Below are 17,238 nucleotides of genomic sequence, written 5' to 3'. Positions count from 1 at the left end.
TCACCATGTATGTTCACAAATAAAAACACGAAATGTTCTGACAGCCAAGCAAAGCATGAAGAATTAAGCTCCCTAAACAGGAGAACGCGAACACCATCCTTGCCGCTGTGCTTCCGAGGAAACCCTTCGTTCCCAGACTCCACCCCCACACCCAGGTCTGGTTGGGTTCATCCTAGGAGACATGTTTCTGCACCAGGGCAAGATTCCATGTGGAGAAGGAAGGATACAAGTTTTACGGACTGGGGTTGTTTGATGATAAAATCAGACTTTCCCAGAGAGGATGTCGGAGGCAGTTCGCTCAGAGGCAGCTGCAGGGGGGATGGTGGAGAAATCAGCGGTTCCCTGGCGACAGCCCCGTGAACCTTACTGCCGCCCAATACTGGTCCTTTGAGTCTCAGCCTCCGGGTCCTCTGGCTTCTGCATCCTCTTACCATCCTTCTTGTTCCGCTCACAGTGAACTTGAGACAAGCCAGACCCGCCTGTGTTCTTGGACCACTTCAGTCTGGATGTGCCTCTCCTCCCCGGCTTTGTCTGCGATGGTCTTTAGCTCTTTCTTCACCCTTCACAGACTACAGCTCCCCCTGTGCTGAACTCTGGGGCTCTGGCTGATGCTGGCTGTTGGCTTCCTTGGGGTGGCATAGCCTCTTGGTCTTTAGCATGAATGAAGTCCTGCCTCATATTATATATGCCCCCCATTAATGCCTTCTATAAAGACGAGTGCAATGAGGCACCCCAAACAGGAGGAGGCCGATAAGTACACTAATTTCTTTTTATTTTTTGGTAGATTAACCCGATCCTTGACATTGGTACCTCTTTCTCTGACTAATTGGCATTGCAAGATATTTTGGTAGGCAGGGTTAGGTTGAAGGAACTTTTAATTTTATTCCAAATTGTAAAGTACTTTCATGATTGAAAACTTAAAGGGACTTTTGCAGATTCAGTGTGAGACTTCTGTCTGGTGTCCTTTTAAGCCAAGAAGCCTAATGAATGCTGTCTGTCTGTCTGTCTTTCCCTTTCCCCATCTCACTTCCTACTTCTAAGCCAGAAGATAAATATTTCATCTACCGCATGTTTCTCCCTTGACTCCAACCTAAAACATTCATGGATGGAACCCTCCAAAACCAGAACCATAATCTTTCTCAGGCTGATTCATCTGGATGCAGGGCAGAGAGCTCGGTAGCACAATGTGTGCTTGCCAAATACATTTCCCCGTTGCCACATTAGAAAAGAACATATGGCCCCAAGATTATCTCTTATAGGCCAAGTAGCTAAAAGATTATGTTCCGTCCTGGAATCTTACTACTTGTTTTTACTTAAGTGATGCATTAGAGTAGTTGAGGTTCTCCACCTGTGTGTGGGGGTCCTACCTGTGTGTGGGGGTTCCACCTGTGTGGGGGGTCCCACCTTTCAGCACTGTCATCTACAGCATTCACACTTGAGACCTGATCAACTGAAATTTAAAAATCACAGAACCATCTCACTGTTTTAAGTGAATTTACAATTTCATGTCGGGCTGTCTTCACCGTTATCCCTTACATCTGTGCATTCTGTTACCACAAACTAGACACAGAATCAATTGGATGGTTTTTAGAATTGAAGTTCTATCTGTAACTTAAGGGACTGACTGATCTGTAGAACCGGCCAGCAGGTTGATAATTCAGGGAGGCACTGGTATGTCTGCCAGTCTTGAGTTTGAGATCTGTAGTGTGGAAAACAGACAGGGTTTCCACCTGGTAGAATTTCCCTGCTTCAGGACACGGTGTTTGCTCTGAGGCCCTTTAATAGACTGGATGAGGTGGATCCAAAGTCCACATGGAAATGTTAGTCACAGCAACATGTGGGCTGGCTCTGTCCTTCCTTTGTAACACACGAGTTGACAAAGTCAGTCATTTGTGATGAACCAAGGGCTCCAGCTGTAGGAGTGTAGTGTCTTAGAGATGTTGGGGAGAGTGTTTCGCAACAAATGTGGGGATTCCCTTCACTTTAGCTATAATTCCTAAATCATCTAAACCAGAAACCCCACTGGTCCCACTATGAGACAGAAGGAACTCCTTACTGTCTCTCGGCCCAGAATAGCAGAACAAGTGCTTTTTGTATCTAGAAGACTCCAGAGCCATCGACTAAGTTCCAGAAAATCACTGAGAACTACTGAGCTTCATTTGAAAGAAGAAAAGACTAAAATAAGCTGAAAGAAGTCCTAGAAGGAAGGGATTAGCTGCCATTGCTGCTATTGACGTCTAAGGCATACCCCTTTTAAGGATCCATTCACTTTTATGTCTCTGAACATTTACCTACATGTATGTACCTACGCACTGTGAGTGTGCAGTGCCCAAGAAGGCCAGAAGAGGGCATTGGATCCCCAAGAACTGGAATCCAACAGCTACAAACAGGATGCGAACCAGGATGTCGGTGCTGGGAACCAAATCCAGGTCCTCTGCAAGAGCAGGGAATGCTCTTAACCACTGAGCTCTTAACCCCAGTCCCAGTATAATTCTTAAGGACTGTAGCAGGAAGCTAATGAGAGAAAACAAAGCCTTCATTGGGAGGATACCCACGCAAGAGAAAGGTGGGTTTCTCCCTGACCCACCTCTTTGCCTTTAAATATTATTAGTATGACTTCTTGGCTTAGGAAAAAGACTCTTTAAAAACGGTGACCCTGTGTCTGAGAGAAAACAACGGATCTCTTAAGCTAATGGCTGTCGTTGAAAACTCCTCCAGTGATGTTCAGCTACAAAGGGGGAAAAAAGAAGGAAGAATGAACTTGGCGATAAACGACCTTCGGGGAAGACGACTATTCATGCTAATTAGTCGCTCTCTTCCTATAGGCATTAGGCCATGCCTGGGAGAATAATGGGAGCATTGTGGTAAACATCAAGACGAGCCTCAAGTACAGTTATCAAAATTTTAGAAAACTCAAGCTGGAGAGTTTTTCATAAGCTCGTGACTCGCTGCTCCGGGTATACCGCACAATAGTGTCTCTCCTAATGGCTTTTAGCTTTTGCCACTGCCAACTTTTATATTTAAAATCCATACAATTATGGACAATTTGTGAGCACTGCGAAGCTTTTCTTTTTTGCACCAAGTCTTACCGGTTCGAGCTAGCTTTTAGCCTCCGCAAATCAAATGCATTTTTGCTTACAGCACTCGGTTCGTTCTCACGTATACCACTTTATCCTTATCATTAGTACTCCTTATTATGCATATTTAATTTAAGAATGCATTTTCTCCATTAAAAAATTAGAATCAGCTGAAAGACGTCCCGGAAGGGGAAGCGTTTGCTACAGCTTGCGTTATTAACCGTGTAAACCCTGATAGGTTCTTCCAGAAGTCATCGGCAAGAGACAGATAGGCGAAAAAGCAAATAAATAAATAAATAAATAAATAAAAATGAGAAGAGACCAAGATTTTCGCTTGAGAATCACAGGCCTCCTTTACATAATGATCCAGGCATTATGTTCATTAAGATAATGCTTAAGAAAGAAAATTTCTGCTCTGCGTGAATGGAACAAGGGCGTGAATTGCTTGACGTCTTCTGCCGATTATCATGAATTGCGTTTCTCAAAATCCAACACAGGCCTGGTGTGGTGGCACACTCCTGTCATCTCAGCACTTGGGCATGGAGGATTGAGGATAAAAATCAAGATCATACTCAGCTGTGTGAGCAAGTTCAAGTCCTCCTGGGCTACGTGGGACACTGTCTCCTGGGCTATGTGACATACCATATCCTGGGCTGTATGACACAACACCTCAAAGGTATAAAAGCACAAGAGCTAGTCCGGCAGACACACCTTGCAAAAGCAAAAGGGAGGGAAGGAGGGAGGGAGGAAGGAAGGTGTCTACTTACCTGTCTCTACTCTAGTACATAGAAACTTTGGAGCCAGTCCCCTAAATGTCCATAGTTTAGGGAATAGAGTCCCACCAGTCCCACCCTGCCTCTATACCGCACCCCCCCCCCAAGATGGGGACACCACAGGACCAAGACTTAGCTTTACGTTGAAGCCCTTTAGCTAAAGAGCTGTGGATTTGAGGTTAGAGGGATACAGGGAGGAGATCAGAGGGAAATGGAGGGAGGGAGGGAGGGAAGGAGGGAGGGAGGGGAAGAGAGAGAGAGGGTAGTGGTGGTGGTGGTGGTGGTGGTGGTGGTAGTGGTGGTGATGGTGATGGTAGAGGAGGAGGAAGAGGAGGAGGAGGAGGAGGAGGAGGAAGAGGAGGAGGAGGAGGAGGAGGAGGAAGAGGAGGAGGAGGAGGAAGAGGAGGAAACCTATTTAAATGTCTTTTCAATCACTGATTGGAATTGACCAGCCAAGAAATGTTTGTATCTTCAACACAGTGGCTACCCGGTTTGACTCTCCCCACTGCCAGACCGTGGTTACTAACTTATCTGGTTGTTTTGAAGTCCTTGGGTCAGACAGAGGAACAAAGAACTCAGGCGATTTCCTCGTGTGATTAGGAAGAAGGGTCCCTTCTTCTTTGTCACCTTACAACATGGTTTTGAAGCACCCATGCCAGTGTGACTCCAGCTTGCAGAAAACTGTCAGTACCAACTGCATGGATTATGGGAGCAGAGGGCAAAGCAAATAAACACCCTGCTTCTGTTTTCTCATTGGCTGAAGACCTTCAGATCTCCAGAGACTCCGGTAAGTCTGTTATGAACGCTAAAGAGCACCGCTGGCCTCCTCCTGAGCACTGCCACGGTGCGTGAGGAGCCTCACCAGGTGCTCAGAGCCCATCTTACTATGGCTACAGGGGCTTCATCCCACACCGTTGGGTAAACTCTGGTCCCTCCGCTTCCCATCTCAGTCAAGGTGGATCTACTCGCTCCCTACCTCGGTTTTCTCCGAAAGATATGGTCAAGTCTATTTCCTACCTCGCCCATTGGGTGTGAGGGTTAGAAGCCACACCTTAGTAGAGCATTGTTTGTTCATTCCTGGATTCTGTGCTTCTGGAGTCCCTAGGAGATGTCTCCCACCTAGCAACTGCTTCCTCAGCATTCGGGGTTGAAGGCGACACCACTTCTTCCTGAGCCTAAAATAAAAAGAGAACAGGGTCCCATCTGGATTCCCATCAGACCCTCTGGGCTCCCTGCCCTGCACACGCCCTGCTCAGATACCATCGTATCGTCTCTTACTCTCAAAGAACCAGGGATACTTGGGGGCCAATAAACACGGTGAAATGAAGACACAAACAGACCAACTAATTAGCTGACTAATTACTCTCTCAAAGCTATGTTTTCTAAGGCCTGCTACCACCCTGATCAAAAACAGGACATCAAAAAACGAGTAAAGGTGTTCTTCCCTGTTATCTTGGCAGTCAATCAAGGGCACAGTGGTGCCATGGAGGACCGGTCCCAGCATTTGCACAGCGTCCTTCAGCAGCAATGTGAACACGCGGTGTCTACTTTTATTCTCACTTTCAATGACCCGCTCTCCCAGACTGTTCTGCTTCCATTTTAATTTAAGTCTCACCTTCCTTTGCTTTGCTTTGGCCTCTCCCAAGTCCTTTTCCTCCATGTCCCTCCTAATTGATAGCATTGCCTCTCCTAATTATTGCTGTCAGTGTGTGTATACTTTATATCTATATCTGTATGTGTATCTATATCTACATCTATATAGGTAGACATAGATAAATGAGAAAGAAATGTATGTCTATGCATACATACATACACACCACCCACTTAGTCCCTTTTGTTGTAGATGTGTGCATGGTTTTGGGAATCACCACTTTGTTCAGATGTCAGTCAGGATGCTCACTGTGGGGTGGGGGGAGGCTGACTCTTCGTCTCTCAGCAGCCCTCAGTTGCCGGCAGTTCCTTGTCTAAGGGTGGGGCTCGGATATCCTCCCTTCTTCTTCAGAACGTCTACTGATGCTGCCACTGCCGAGTTAAGGTGGAAGGGGAATCGTCTAACAATCTGGATAAACAGTGTGACATCCTCACACCAGCAAATTCTGAGATCTCAAATTGGAATAAGAGAAATAGATCCCACTTGTCACGTGTCAACTGTCCTCTTTATAGAGGTCCAGGGACCCAAATGTTTGTTGCTCTGCTATTATTTTCTTTTTAAAAGAAGTGTGTGTGTATGCGTGTGTGTGTGTGTGTGTGTGTGTGTGTGTGTGTGTGTGTGTGTGTCATAGCACTCATATGAGGGTCAGGGGACATCATCTAGGACTTGGTTCTCTCCTGGGGATTGAACTCAGGTCTCAGTGTTTCCCGACGAGGCACCTGCTGATCCACCCATGCTATTTTTAACAATATATTTTAGGGTGGACGCTGCACTCCTGTGTGCTGTGTAGCTAGATTTTACAGCAGGGATAAAAGCTGGCGAATGGGTGGCTCTTTGCTCTCCAGTGAGGACTGGACCTGACTAATCTGGTGCCACTGTGTCCTGTGTGTCATCCCCGTCTGGATGAGGAAAGTTGCATCAATTGCAGTACAACAGACTAAGACTGGTGACAGTACAAAGGTGTGGTTAGAAGATGCATTTGTCTCTTAGCAGGCTCGTGAGATTCCCCTCGGCGAGGCTACACTTTCTGCTAGTGGACAGCAAAGGGTCTCTAATGCACATACTGTAGGTATAATAATAGGACACTTAGCGAGGGAAGGCTCTGGGGCTGCTCGTTGGAGATGGGTCTCCACGCCAGTACTTGTCTTCCCATCAGCTGGAGAGAGGCCAGATTTGGTGACACTTGCCCAAACCAGACAAAGACCCATCTGTCGTCAGACATAAGATCCTCTCTTTCCTCATCCCTCCAAGTCTACTCAGACACAGGACTGGATAACAATAGCTGCCCAAGCTTGCTGAGGAGGGCATGGGCATGGAAGCTCCCTAAAGTCTGGAACCTTCCACCCTGCTTTGAGCTTCTCTGCTTCTGCTGAATTCTTCCCATTTTGGTTTCTACAGAGCACCAAGCCAAAGCAGCTCATCTCAGCTCTACCGAGTGCCTTGCCCTCCCATGCAGTAAGCCCCAAACCCCGTCTGTGTTCCAGATGCCACGACATAGGGAACTTTCTCTTCACTGAAACTCTAGCATTTGAGAATCTTTGTGGGCCTCACACACACACACACACACACACACACACACACACACACACACACACAGACACACTTGTGGGTGGATATGTTAAACCCCACAGAAGCAATTCAAGACAATCCAAGATCAGGCAGAACAAAGGTCATGAGTCAAGGGTGTCGTTTCTGTAGCTCTCCTCCAACAGAGACTACAGTCCCACAGTAGAAGGAAAACAAGATTTTCTAACTTTCCCAGTGCCCAGCGTGTATGTTATCCAGTACAAAACTGTCACCATGGGCGAGACAGAAGGTGTTCAAAACTCCCCGATTCCACCATGTCTCTTGGTTCTCTGTGAAACCATTGTTGACTGTTATTTGACACGCCTAGGAAGAAGAAACCTCAACCGAGGAGCTGCTTCCCTTGGATTGGCCCATGGCCATGTCTGTGGGGGCGTTTCCTTGATTGGTGATGGATATGGGAGGGCCCAGATCACTCTGGTCCTGGGCTGTATAAAGGGTATCTGAGCAAGCCGTGGAGAGCAAGCTACTAAGGAGTGTTTCTCCATGGTCTCTGCTTCAGTTCCTGCCTCACATTCCTTCCTGTGTCCCTTCCCTGACGTCCTTTCACGATAGACTGTAAGCTATAAGATGGAATGACTTCTCACAACAACATAAGGAAACTAGAGAACCTTCCACTTCTCCCCCAATCCCATCCTTGGTCATCAATGACCCCTGACTTGAAGCTGTAAACTAGCATATGCTTTCTGGGTCCCTGTAGAAATAGAATTGTTCTGTACGTGCTCCATTTTCCCAGTGGCAGTGGCATGGTGTGGGCAGGATGGCTGTGACACCTCCTTGCAAACGCTTGGTGTCATGTGCCTTTAATTCCGGGTATGTTACAAACGTGTGGTGTCATCTCCCTGTCCTACAATTTGCATTTCCCAATGAACGAGTGCACCCGTTACCTCTTCCTGTGTGTTTGTGGAGTCTGTTCAGATCTTTTGCCCTTTTCTCCTCATTGAGGTATCATCATAGTAACACAGACAGCGTTCACGCCTTGTGCATATAGTGCCTTTGATAAAAGGCATGTAGCATGATACGTCCACTCTGCAGCTTGCGTTCCTGTGGACTGACGGTCTTGTTTGAGAGACATGGGGGTCACATTTTGATAAAGTGTTTTTTCCACGATGGTTCAAGATTTCACATCTTATTAACAAAAATTGTCTCATGGTCTCCCAAATTTTCTCTTGTGTGTTGTTCTAGCAATTTTTATAGTTTTAGCTTTTACATTTATGTCTAAAATGTTCTTAAAGCATTTTAATAATATCACTAAGTTAACAAGAATCATTCTAGTCAAAAAAATCGCTGACACTGACCCTGGGTTCCCTAAAGCCAGGGGCTTCCGGTTCTTGCCTGGTTCCCTTTGGTCTTACAAGACAGGAAAGTCTTGGTTGCACTCACTCTGTGGCCACTTTGGAGGGTTTTGTACTTAAGATTTTATTTTCCATAATTTCATATGCAGGCATTTATGCTCTGAAATATTTTAAAACGTTCCCATTGTGTTTAAAACAACAACAACAACAACAACAACAAGAACAACAAAATACCTTAAAACAAGACAAGGAAACACATCTAATTAACATGTAGAGGCCCTGGGACGCGATTCTGGTTCTGTGTTAGTGGTTGTTTGTGGTTTCAAGCACTGTGGCTCTGAACTGTCTGTTTTTATTTGTTAGCAATGCTATCCTGAATAAACTTGGGTGAAAGTTTGAGTTCTCTGATATTGGTTTGGGTTAAATTATAGCCTGTGGCTCTATCTACCAGGAGCAGGGCACTCTTAAAGCTCCCAACATACTCCAAAAGCAACGTTCACCTGGATAGGCTCCACCGGCCTTCCTGAAGCTAACCTTGGGGATTTTTGTTGGTGGTGGTTGTTTTGTTTTTGTTTTGAGACAGAGTCTTGAGTGTCCCTGGCCATTCTGGGTATGTAGCCAAAAATGACCTTGAACGTCTGATCCTCCTGTCTTTACTTCCTGAGTTGCATGACTGTACACTAATGCACCCTGTTTATGTAGTGGTGGGGATGGAACCCAGGGCTAAGCAAGCATTCTACCCACTAAGTCACATCCCCACCCCAGCTTCTGTATTAATTTTGGCAAATATGTTAATAGGAAAAAGGAAGGGACCACTTTCTTTGGATTTGCTTGACTCTTATGAAGTGGAACATCTTTTCCATATACTCTTTTTTAAAGCGTTTTTCTTACTCAGGTCCATATTCTATTTCCCTTTTCATGAGTTTTTTTTTTTTTGTTGATGTCCAAATGCTTTTTATATATTAAACTTTATCAGCCCATTATCATGCGCAGACCTACTTTTGCCAGAAGTGATTCGAATGTCTTCTTGGTTTTCTGTCGTTAACTTTGTTTATGGTATTTCTAACTTGCAGAGGGTCCACTCAGTTCTGTAGAAAGTCAAATTTATTAAACTTTCATTTAATCAGTTTATCTCAGTGGCATACACTTAGGGATAGCTAAGGTAATAGCTTTTCCTTTTATTTTAGGGATTTGGGATACTGCAGTGTTCTGGTTTGTCTGTGATTTATTTTGGTATGAGGCCGGAAAGAGGAGTGTGTCTCAGCGCTACTCCCTTACAAAGCAGAATTTGAGGCAGTGTCCTTTCAAGGCCAGGGCAGAGAGAGATCCCAAGGTCAGGGTGAATGGGGAGATTGGAGCCACAGGAAGGCGTGGCTACTGTACCTACCGCTGGTAGCACTGCATTGTTCGGAGACTGAGGAAATCAATGGGTCAGTCCAGTGATACAGAGGTGGAGGGAGGGGCAAGGAATCACCAATCAGCTCTCAGGGATTGGAGTTTGCACCGGACTGGCATTGCCCAGTATGACGATTAATCTCAACTGTTGGTTGATAAAATCTAGAATCACCCAAGACAGGCTCTGGGCATGCGTGTGTGAAATTATCTTGACTAGGTTCATTGAAGCTGGAGGACCCCATCACTGTGGGCGGCCCCATTTCCTGGGCTGAGATCCCAGACTGTGTAAAGAGGAGGAAGTGAACTGAGTACCAGAATGCATTGCCCTCTGCTTCCCAGCATGCATTGCTCATTGCTTCCCAGCATGCGTTGATCTCTGCTTCTTGAGTGTGAATATGAGGTGATCAGCTGGTTCTGGCTTCCACCACTTGACTCCCCTAGTATGGACTGTGCCCTAGAATTGTGAACCAAATAAACCTTTCAGGAAAGAAATGATGGTTGTAAGCACTACAGAGGACGGAGGACAGAGGCCGTATGATCAGAGAAGCCTTGTCAGGTGAGCTCAGACTGCTTACATCTGACAAACTGAAGCTTCCCTGGGTTCCCTTGGGGCAGTTCCACCCCCACCCAACGCAGTCACCCAATCGTGCTGGCTTGTGGTGGGATTAGCATTTTCTACTCACCATCTCCAATCTCTGTCAATGCATAAATGCAGGGGCTACCGTGACTCTCAGCCGTGACTGGAGATTTTTTTTTCTACCCATTTTTCTTTTCGAAAGAAAAAATTCTTTTTCCCTTGGCTGTCCTCAAAAGCTCATGTATAAAGGTAGAGAAATGATGATTTTAACCAGTTGCATAAAACAGTTGGGAATTTGCAGATAAATTCACATTAAATTAATATTTCTCTTCAGGGACTATTATTTCTCTATAACACCGTACTTTCATTTTTATGGACATAACAGAAGCTTGAGTTTTTTTTTTTTTTAAACATCTCTCAGTAAAAATTTCCAGTTGGTTTTTATGTGACTTTTGTAGAACTTTCATTTAATTTATCCCTCTGTATTTTAAATTATTTCTCTCGTAGGCAGAACATTCTTTTTCATTGTGCTTTTAAGAGATCGTTTCTGGCATGTGGTAAACTTTCCATATATTTATCTGGTAACTAACTGTCTTTCTAAACTTGCTAATTACTTAGAAATGTTTTAGTTTGTTTTCATGGCCTTTAAAGCAGGCAGTCATATTATGTGTAAGTAATACAAATTTTCCTTTCTTCTCCAATAATATTTACCTTGTTTCCTGCCCCTTTCACTGCCGGTAGTGTTAAATAATTATGACAACATCACTCTTACCGTTCCCCTAACTTTAGTAAGAACGCTCCTATGATTTTACTTTGAAGCGTGATATTGGCTGTGGGTTTCAGAGAGAAATCTTAAGTTGCCTCAAGGTAAAACACTTGTATTGCTAGATTACAAAGAATTTCTAAAACTGATGAGTGAAGTTCCGTTTATACGTTTTTGTCTCGACTAGATCTCCCCAGACATTGCCTGTTTGACTGTGAGAAAGACACAGCAGCTTCCGGCCCAAAGCTTTGTTTTGTTCTGATGTGTGTGCACGTGTGTGTGTGTGTGTGTGTGTGTGTGTGTGTGTGTGTGTGTGTGTGCGCGTGTGTGTGTAAACATGTGCATGTGGAATGCAGAGAGTCATTTCTGGGTGTTCCTCAGGAGCCACCAACCTTGATTTTATGAGACAGGTCTCACACTAGTACCTGGAGCCCACCAATCCCACTAGCCTGGTTTTCCTTATTTTTTCATTTGTATGTGTGGGGGCGGCATTCTTACCTGTATGTGCATACTTAATGACCACGGAGTCAGACTCTCTGGAAGTGGGTCTGTAGATAGTTGTGAGTCACCACATGAGTGGTAGGAATCAAACTCACGACCTTTGCAAGAGCAGCCAGTGCTCTTAACCTCTGAGTTATCTCTCCAGTCCTCTGGCCTGGCCTATCCATGTGGGATAGTCACGTTTCTGAGGCAAGAATCGTACCAACTGACAAATCTCCCCAGCCCCCGTGCTTGTCCTAACTGGACCACGCTCTCCCTTTGGAGAGTCAAGTGCTTCTCCAGAGATGGAGCCTTGACTTTGTCCTGTACCCAGGACACAGAAATGCTCTCTCTACTTTGGGTCAGTTGGGCCATCTATCTGATGACATTCTGTGTCCCCTCAATGCCATGATGTTTCTGCCTATCTCACCACCATCACAGCAGTGTGATGTATGACACTCAGGCTTGCCTGAGAAAGCATGGTACCTAACAATACATATCCAGATGGGCTGTAGACCGGATGAAGGGGCTGACGTCATGTGAAGGGTGGGTGGTTTCTCTTGTGAAGCTATAGGTTAAAAAGCATGACTGAGAAGAGAATTCCAGACTTAGTCCTGGACTAGGTGACTCCTGTGTATTTGACCCCAGTTGGTCAGGAGAAGAGGGTCACCCTGACTCTGAGTACAGCCATTTAAATTTCTATTTATCTTTCAAGACAAGGTTGCTTTAGGCCAGAACTTGCTGTAAAACTGGGGATGGAGTTGAATTTCTTCTTACATCTGTCTGTCTGTCTACCTTGTCTATCATCTATCTCTCTGTGTCTCTGTGTGGACATGTACAAGATCAGATCAGAAGACAACTCGCTGTCATAGTTGGTTCTCTCCTTTCATATGTATGCCAGGGCCCAGACTCATGTTTTGGGTCTCTGTAGCAGGTACTTTTACCTGTTGAGCCATCAGGACAGGATGACCTTGAACCTCTGATCCTCCTGCCTCTTCCTACAGAGTGCTAGGATTGCACACAGGTGTGATCATGCCTCATTTATGCAGTGCTGGGTATTGAACCTAGGGCCTCATGCATGTAGGTAGGTACTCTATCAATGAAGCCATATCCTCAGCACGATCTGCTTTCCAGTGGCAAAGTACACACATCACTCTGGGCCTCCATAAACACCTCAGACCAGCATCCCCAGCTCTCCCTGTAAGTCTCCTCCTTTACGCAAATCTCTTCCCTGGCCTCGAGTGTCCACCAGTCGAGCCAAACTGGGGTCCCCTCAACTGTTCTCACTCGGGAACACCTCTAAGACCTCTCTTCCAGCTTCTCTCCTTCCTCTCGTCTCTGCGTCTCTTCTGCAGCCCTGGCCCAGCCGGTTCTTTCTCTTTGGATCCCCCTGCCGTAGCCTCTGCTCCGAGTGCGTGCTCATGAGCTACACTTTCCCAACCTCTTGACTTTCCCACGTGCTGCTCACATTTCTCCTTCCTTAAAAATAAAACTTGTCTGCCCTGCTCTTGACCTTGTCAAACATTTCTGAGTGTAATCATCAACTGAGATCCTCTTTCTAGAAAAGTTCCCTTAAATCACTTTTGAGCTGAAAACTGAGACTCCTTGTTTGCCCTTGAGACGAGGGCTCTCTCCTCTGGTCCTTTCATCTTCAGACTCCACCGGCTCCACCTTCACATTTCATTGAACCTGTTCAGTGTGGTCTACATTCTTCCTCTACTGGTGAATCTGCCCCCTTCCTCCCTACCCCATACCTAGCAACCCCAATCTATCTTGGATGGCCTCAGCGTTCCCCTATTCTCCGGACCCTTTTCCTGGCACCACTCACCACATGACTCTGTTTACTTCTCCATATTCCCGTGTAGACTTACATCCCAGATCCTTCGCACTCCCTGTCGGTCGGGGTTGTCTGTCTTTCATGAAGTTCTACATAAACTTGAAGCAGTTCTTTCCTTATTTCCCTACCTGAGTGACACTTTCTTATCACAAAGATTAGTAAAAGAGTCTTTGACCCTCCCAAGAAACAAACACACAGATGTACAGGCAGACAGACAGGCAGACAAAGAGACACACAGGATGACCAGCAAGTCCAGGATAGCAGAAGTCATATCTATCTTAGAGCCACAGAAAGCAGACACATTACCTTGTTTAATGTTGTAGTTTATTGAGAACAATAAAGCTTAGTAGTGATAACAGGGGCCTGTGGGTGCTCCAAAGGACGCCTCCCATGGCCCATGTTCTCTCCGATCCATGCCACCATTTTCATTCACGTCCTCATCCAGACTATCCCTCTGAGAGCCCAAGAGAGTTGCCTACTTGTTCACACTCTGCCAGCAAGCTTACACGATTGCCTGCCCGTGAAGCCCCATCCCTGAACTCAGCCCCTTGCTTGAGAGTGCAGTCAGCAGATATGTGGGGCGAAATAACTCATGAAGGCATGGTCTTTGACCTCATGGTGGCACAGTCCAGGGAGGGGACGTATCTATCCATTCATCTCACTCAAAATCCATCATTCTCAAAACCCAAAACCCAGCTGGGCCAAGGTGGTTCATGACCTTTCCTGATTCACGAGCACCCAAGAAGTTCCTACACAGAAAGTCCCTGCTTGTGTCTCAACCTCACCGTGTACAAGGTGGGGCACCTGTACAGCTCTTCATAAACTCTCTGAGGTTCAAATTCCCCTTCTTTTAAATGAGAGCCAGGGCATGGAGACACTCTGTCAGTGAAATGCTTGTTTTGCAAGTGTAAGGATCTCATTTTCACACCCCAGAATCCACATTTTTAAAGCTAGGCATGGTGAAAAACCTGCCAAACGGTGTGTTATTGCAGAATGTGGAGAATTGAAAGAAGGGATGACTGGGGGATATTCCCTGAAGATGGCTCTGGTGACAGTCATCCAGATTTCCCCGAGGATGCAGATGTAGATTTAAAAGATGTAGATAAATTTTTATCAATATCTGAAGCCTTAAAAAGCACTGGAAATACTTTTTTTCAAATCTCAGAACTGGGAGATGGCTATTAAAAATATGCGAAGGTTTTAAAGTACATGGATAGTTCAAAGGCTGTTATTGAGAAAGCAGATCTGTCCAGACTACAGCCTATAGCCTTAAGGCGTGTGCTCAATATTGATGCTTGTCAATTGAAGATGTCAAATTGGCAGGGGGCAATTAACAGTTTCTTGGAGGCTCTTGAAGTGGACCCTTCAAACACTAAAGCACTATACCGAAAAGCATGAGGATGGCAAGGATTAAAGGAAAATGATCAAGCATCGGCTGATCTCAAGAAGGTTCAGGAGATAGCCCAGGAGATAAAGCTATCCCGGCAGAATTGCTTAAAGCCAAACAAATGATAAAGGCACAGAAAGATAAAGAGAAGGCAGTGTATGCAAAAATGCTTGCTTAAGTAGGATTAAAGTTTCCTTAACTATTATACATCAGTTATATAAAGGACAATGAATATTATTGTCTATGTGATCCCTGATGTGTTTCCCTTGATCTTTGTCATTGTTTACATAGTAGTGCTGACATAGGTTCCTTCTTAATAAAGTGTTACAGAATACAGTTAAAAAAAAAAAAAGGTTAGGCACGGTGGTGCCCATATGTAATCTCAACTCTGGGGAGGCAGAGACAAATAGAGCCCTCAGACTCACCAGCCAGCTAGTTTACCCTGATCTGCAAGCTTCAGGCCAATGAAAAGACCAGGAGTCAAAAACCAAGGTGAGTGATTGCTGAGGAGCCAAAGTTGAGGCTGACCTCCTAGTCTCCACATGCATGTGTCTACATTTGCACACACTCATGTGTGCATGTGTGTGTGTGGGCACCCCTCCACACACACAATAAGAATAAGTTCTTTACAGAGTCGTGTGATCTAAAATGTCTCACTAAGTTCATGCCACTTAGGAATCCTACTTTCCTGTCATTGAAGGCTACGTAGTCTATGGCCTATGCTCCAAGAAGAAGTGCTCCCTTCCATGGGTTTATTGGGAAAGGTCTTGTCCTGTTGGGCTTCTCACAGAGATGCCTGTGAGTCCTTCTCCATCCCCGACTCAACCCACATTTAATAAATACTAATTTACCATGCTCAGAGTTATCCACTACCACTGGCCAATCCACTGAGGAGGAGAGACACAGGTTGGACCCATGGTCCCAGCTGACCTGCAGTTGTCTATGACTGGACTCATTCCCCAGATTCCCCTCTAGGCCCTATACCACCTGACCTGTCACTCCATCCCTATCCCTGGTGACTTCTCAGCCCTTCACTGCATGCTCTTCCCTTCACACAGACAACCCTGGTCATTTCGAGACACCATCAGCATTGAGGAGAAAGGAGATGCGTACGGCTTTCTCCTGCAGCCCTTGACTTAAGTGGATATGCCTTGTCTTGTAAGACACAGGAAGGAGATAGGAGATGGAAGACAGCAGATCTAGAGACTTAGTGAGGCCAGACACCAGGAGGTAAAGTCCAGATTAGAGCTAAGCTCAGGGCCGAGCCAGAGTGAGGTGGGGACAGTCCCCAGCTGAACACAAAGCAAGCACAGCCTCTCCTCAGGAGCAGGTGAGAAGATGGTGCCACAGGTAGGTGCTGCCTCCTTCTCAGAGACATGGGCTGTCTCCCCATCCCTTGCTCTTCATAACAACCATTGAATCAGCTTCCATTTACTCTTAGGAGAAAACTAATTACCAGCATCTCTGAAAATCTCTTGATTCTGAAGCTCGAGTTCGTTTGAGGCCATTTGAAGACTCCTAACACTGGGAGACATGAATTTCCTTTTTTTTTTTTTTTAAATGAAGTACTCAACATTGAAGGTGGTCTAAGAAATCTATACTTCACAAGAACAATAAAGATTCGTCTAGTTTGTGTGTGTGTTTATTTGTTTTTGCAAATGCACCAAATTAAAAGGGTTAATTTCTACATAGCATTTTTTCATCTGCTCGTGAGGTGTCTCAACACGTAAAGACATTTGCCTTGCATGCCAGATGACCTGAGCTGGATCCCCAAAACCGATGAAAAGGTTTGGAAGGAGAGAACTGTCTCTAAACGTTGTCCCCTGAACAACTACACTCTACACATGTGCAGTGGCATATGAAGTCACCATTTATATATAAACAATAGTAGTAAATTTTAAAATGCTAACAGTTTTCAAAAATAAATAGGAGTCCCTCCTAGATGCCTAACTTAGTTCTCAAGCCATGCTGGGGAATCGCCTTAGCACCACAATGTAGTAAGACCCTGCTTGAAGCCCTGGCCATTCTTCACCTGGGACCCAGGCCTGCCTGGGGTCACTTCTAACGTATTGACATACAATACAGACATTTCCATGCTACTCTCATACAATACAAGACCGTGTGACTTTAACTGCAGAAATTCTCTTTTTTGTTTCTCTTGGTTTATGGCTAAGGAAGCTGAATAGCCAAGATGAAGGTCCCAGCCTGTTTGGCCTCTGCCTGGCTTACAGCCAACTGCTTTCACCTCGTGTCCTTGCTCAGTGAAGGACAGAGAGCAGTGCTGAAGGAGGAGGATGCTGCCACAATCTCACCCTTAGGACCCCAGCTAGCCAGGTTCCCTACTCCTGTCATTGTGTGGGTCAGAGATTCAGCACGAACTTTAGAGCACTCAGTTCTGTCCACAGCACTTTAGAAATAC

General features: G+C 45.5%; 1 pseudogene; it reads left to right on the top strand.

Annotated features, from left to right (window-relative positions):
• The window catches only part of LOC116910934, a 112,072-nt pseudogene extending 97,075 nt beyond the window's left edge, over positions 1 to 14,997 (top strand).
• The last annotated feature ends 2,241 nt before the right edge of the window (positions 14,998 to 17,238 follow it).

The sequence above is a fragment of the Rattus rattus genome, chromosome 10 (genome assembly GCF_011064425.1).
Source record: "Rattus rattus isolate New Zealand chromosome 10, Rrattus_CSIRO_v1, whole genome shotgun sequence".
NCBI lineage: Eukaryota > Metazoa > Chordata > Mammalia > Rodentia > Muridae > Rattus > Rattus rattus.
Note: the sequence above shows the minus strand (reverse complement) of the source record. Positions and strands in the feature narration are given on the sequence as shown.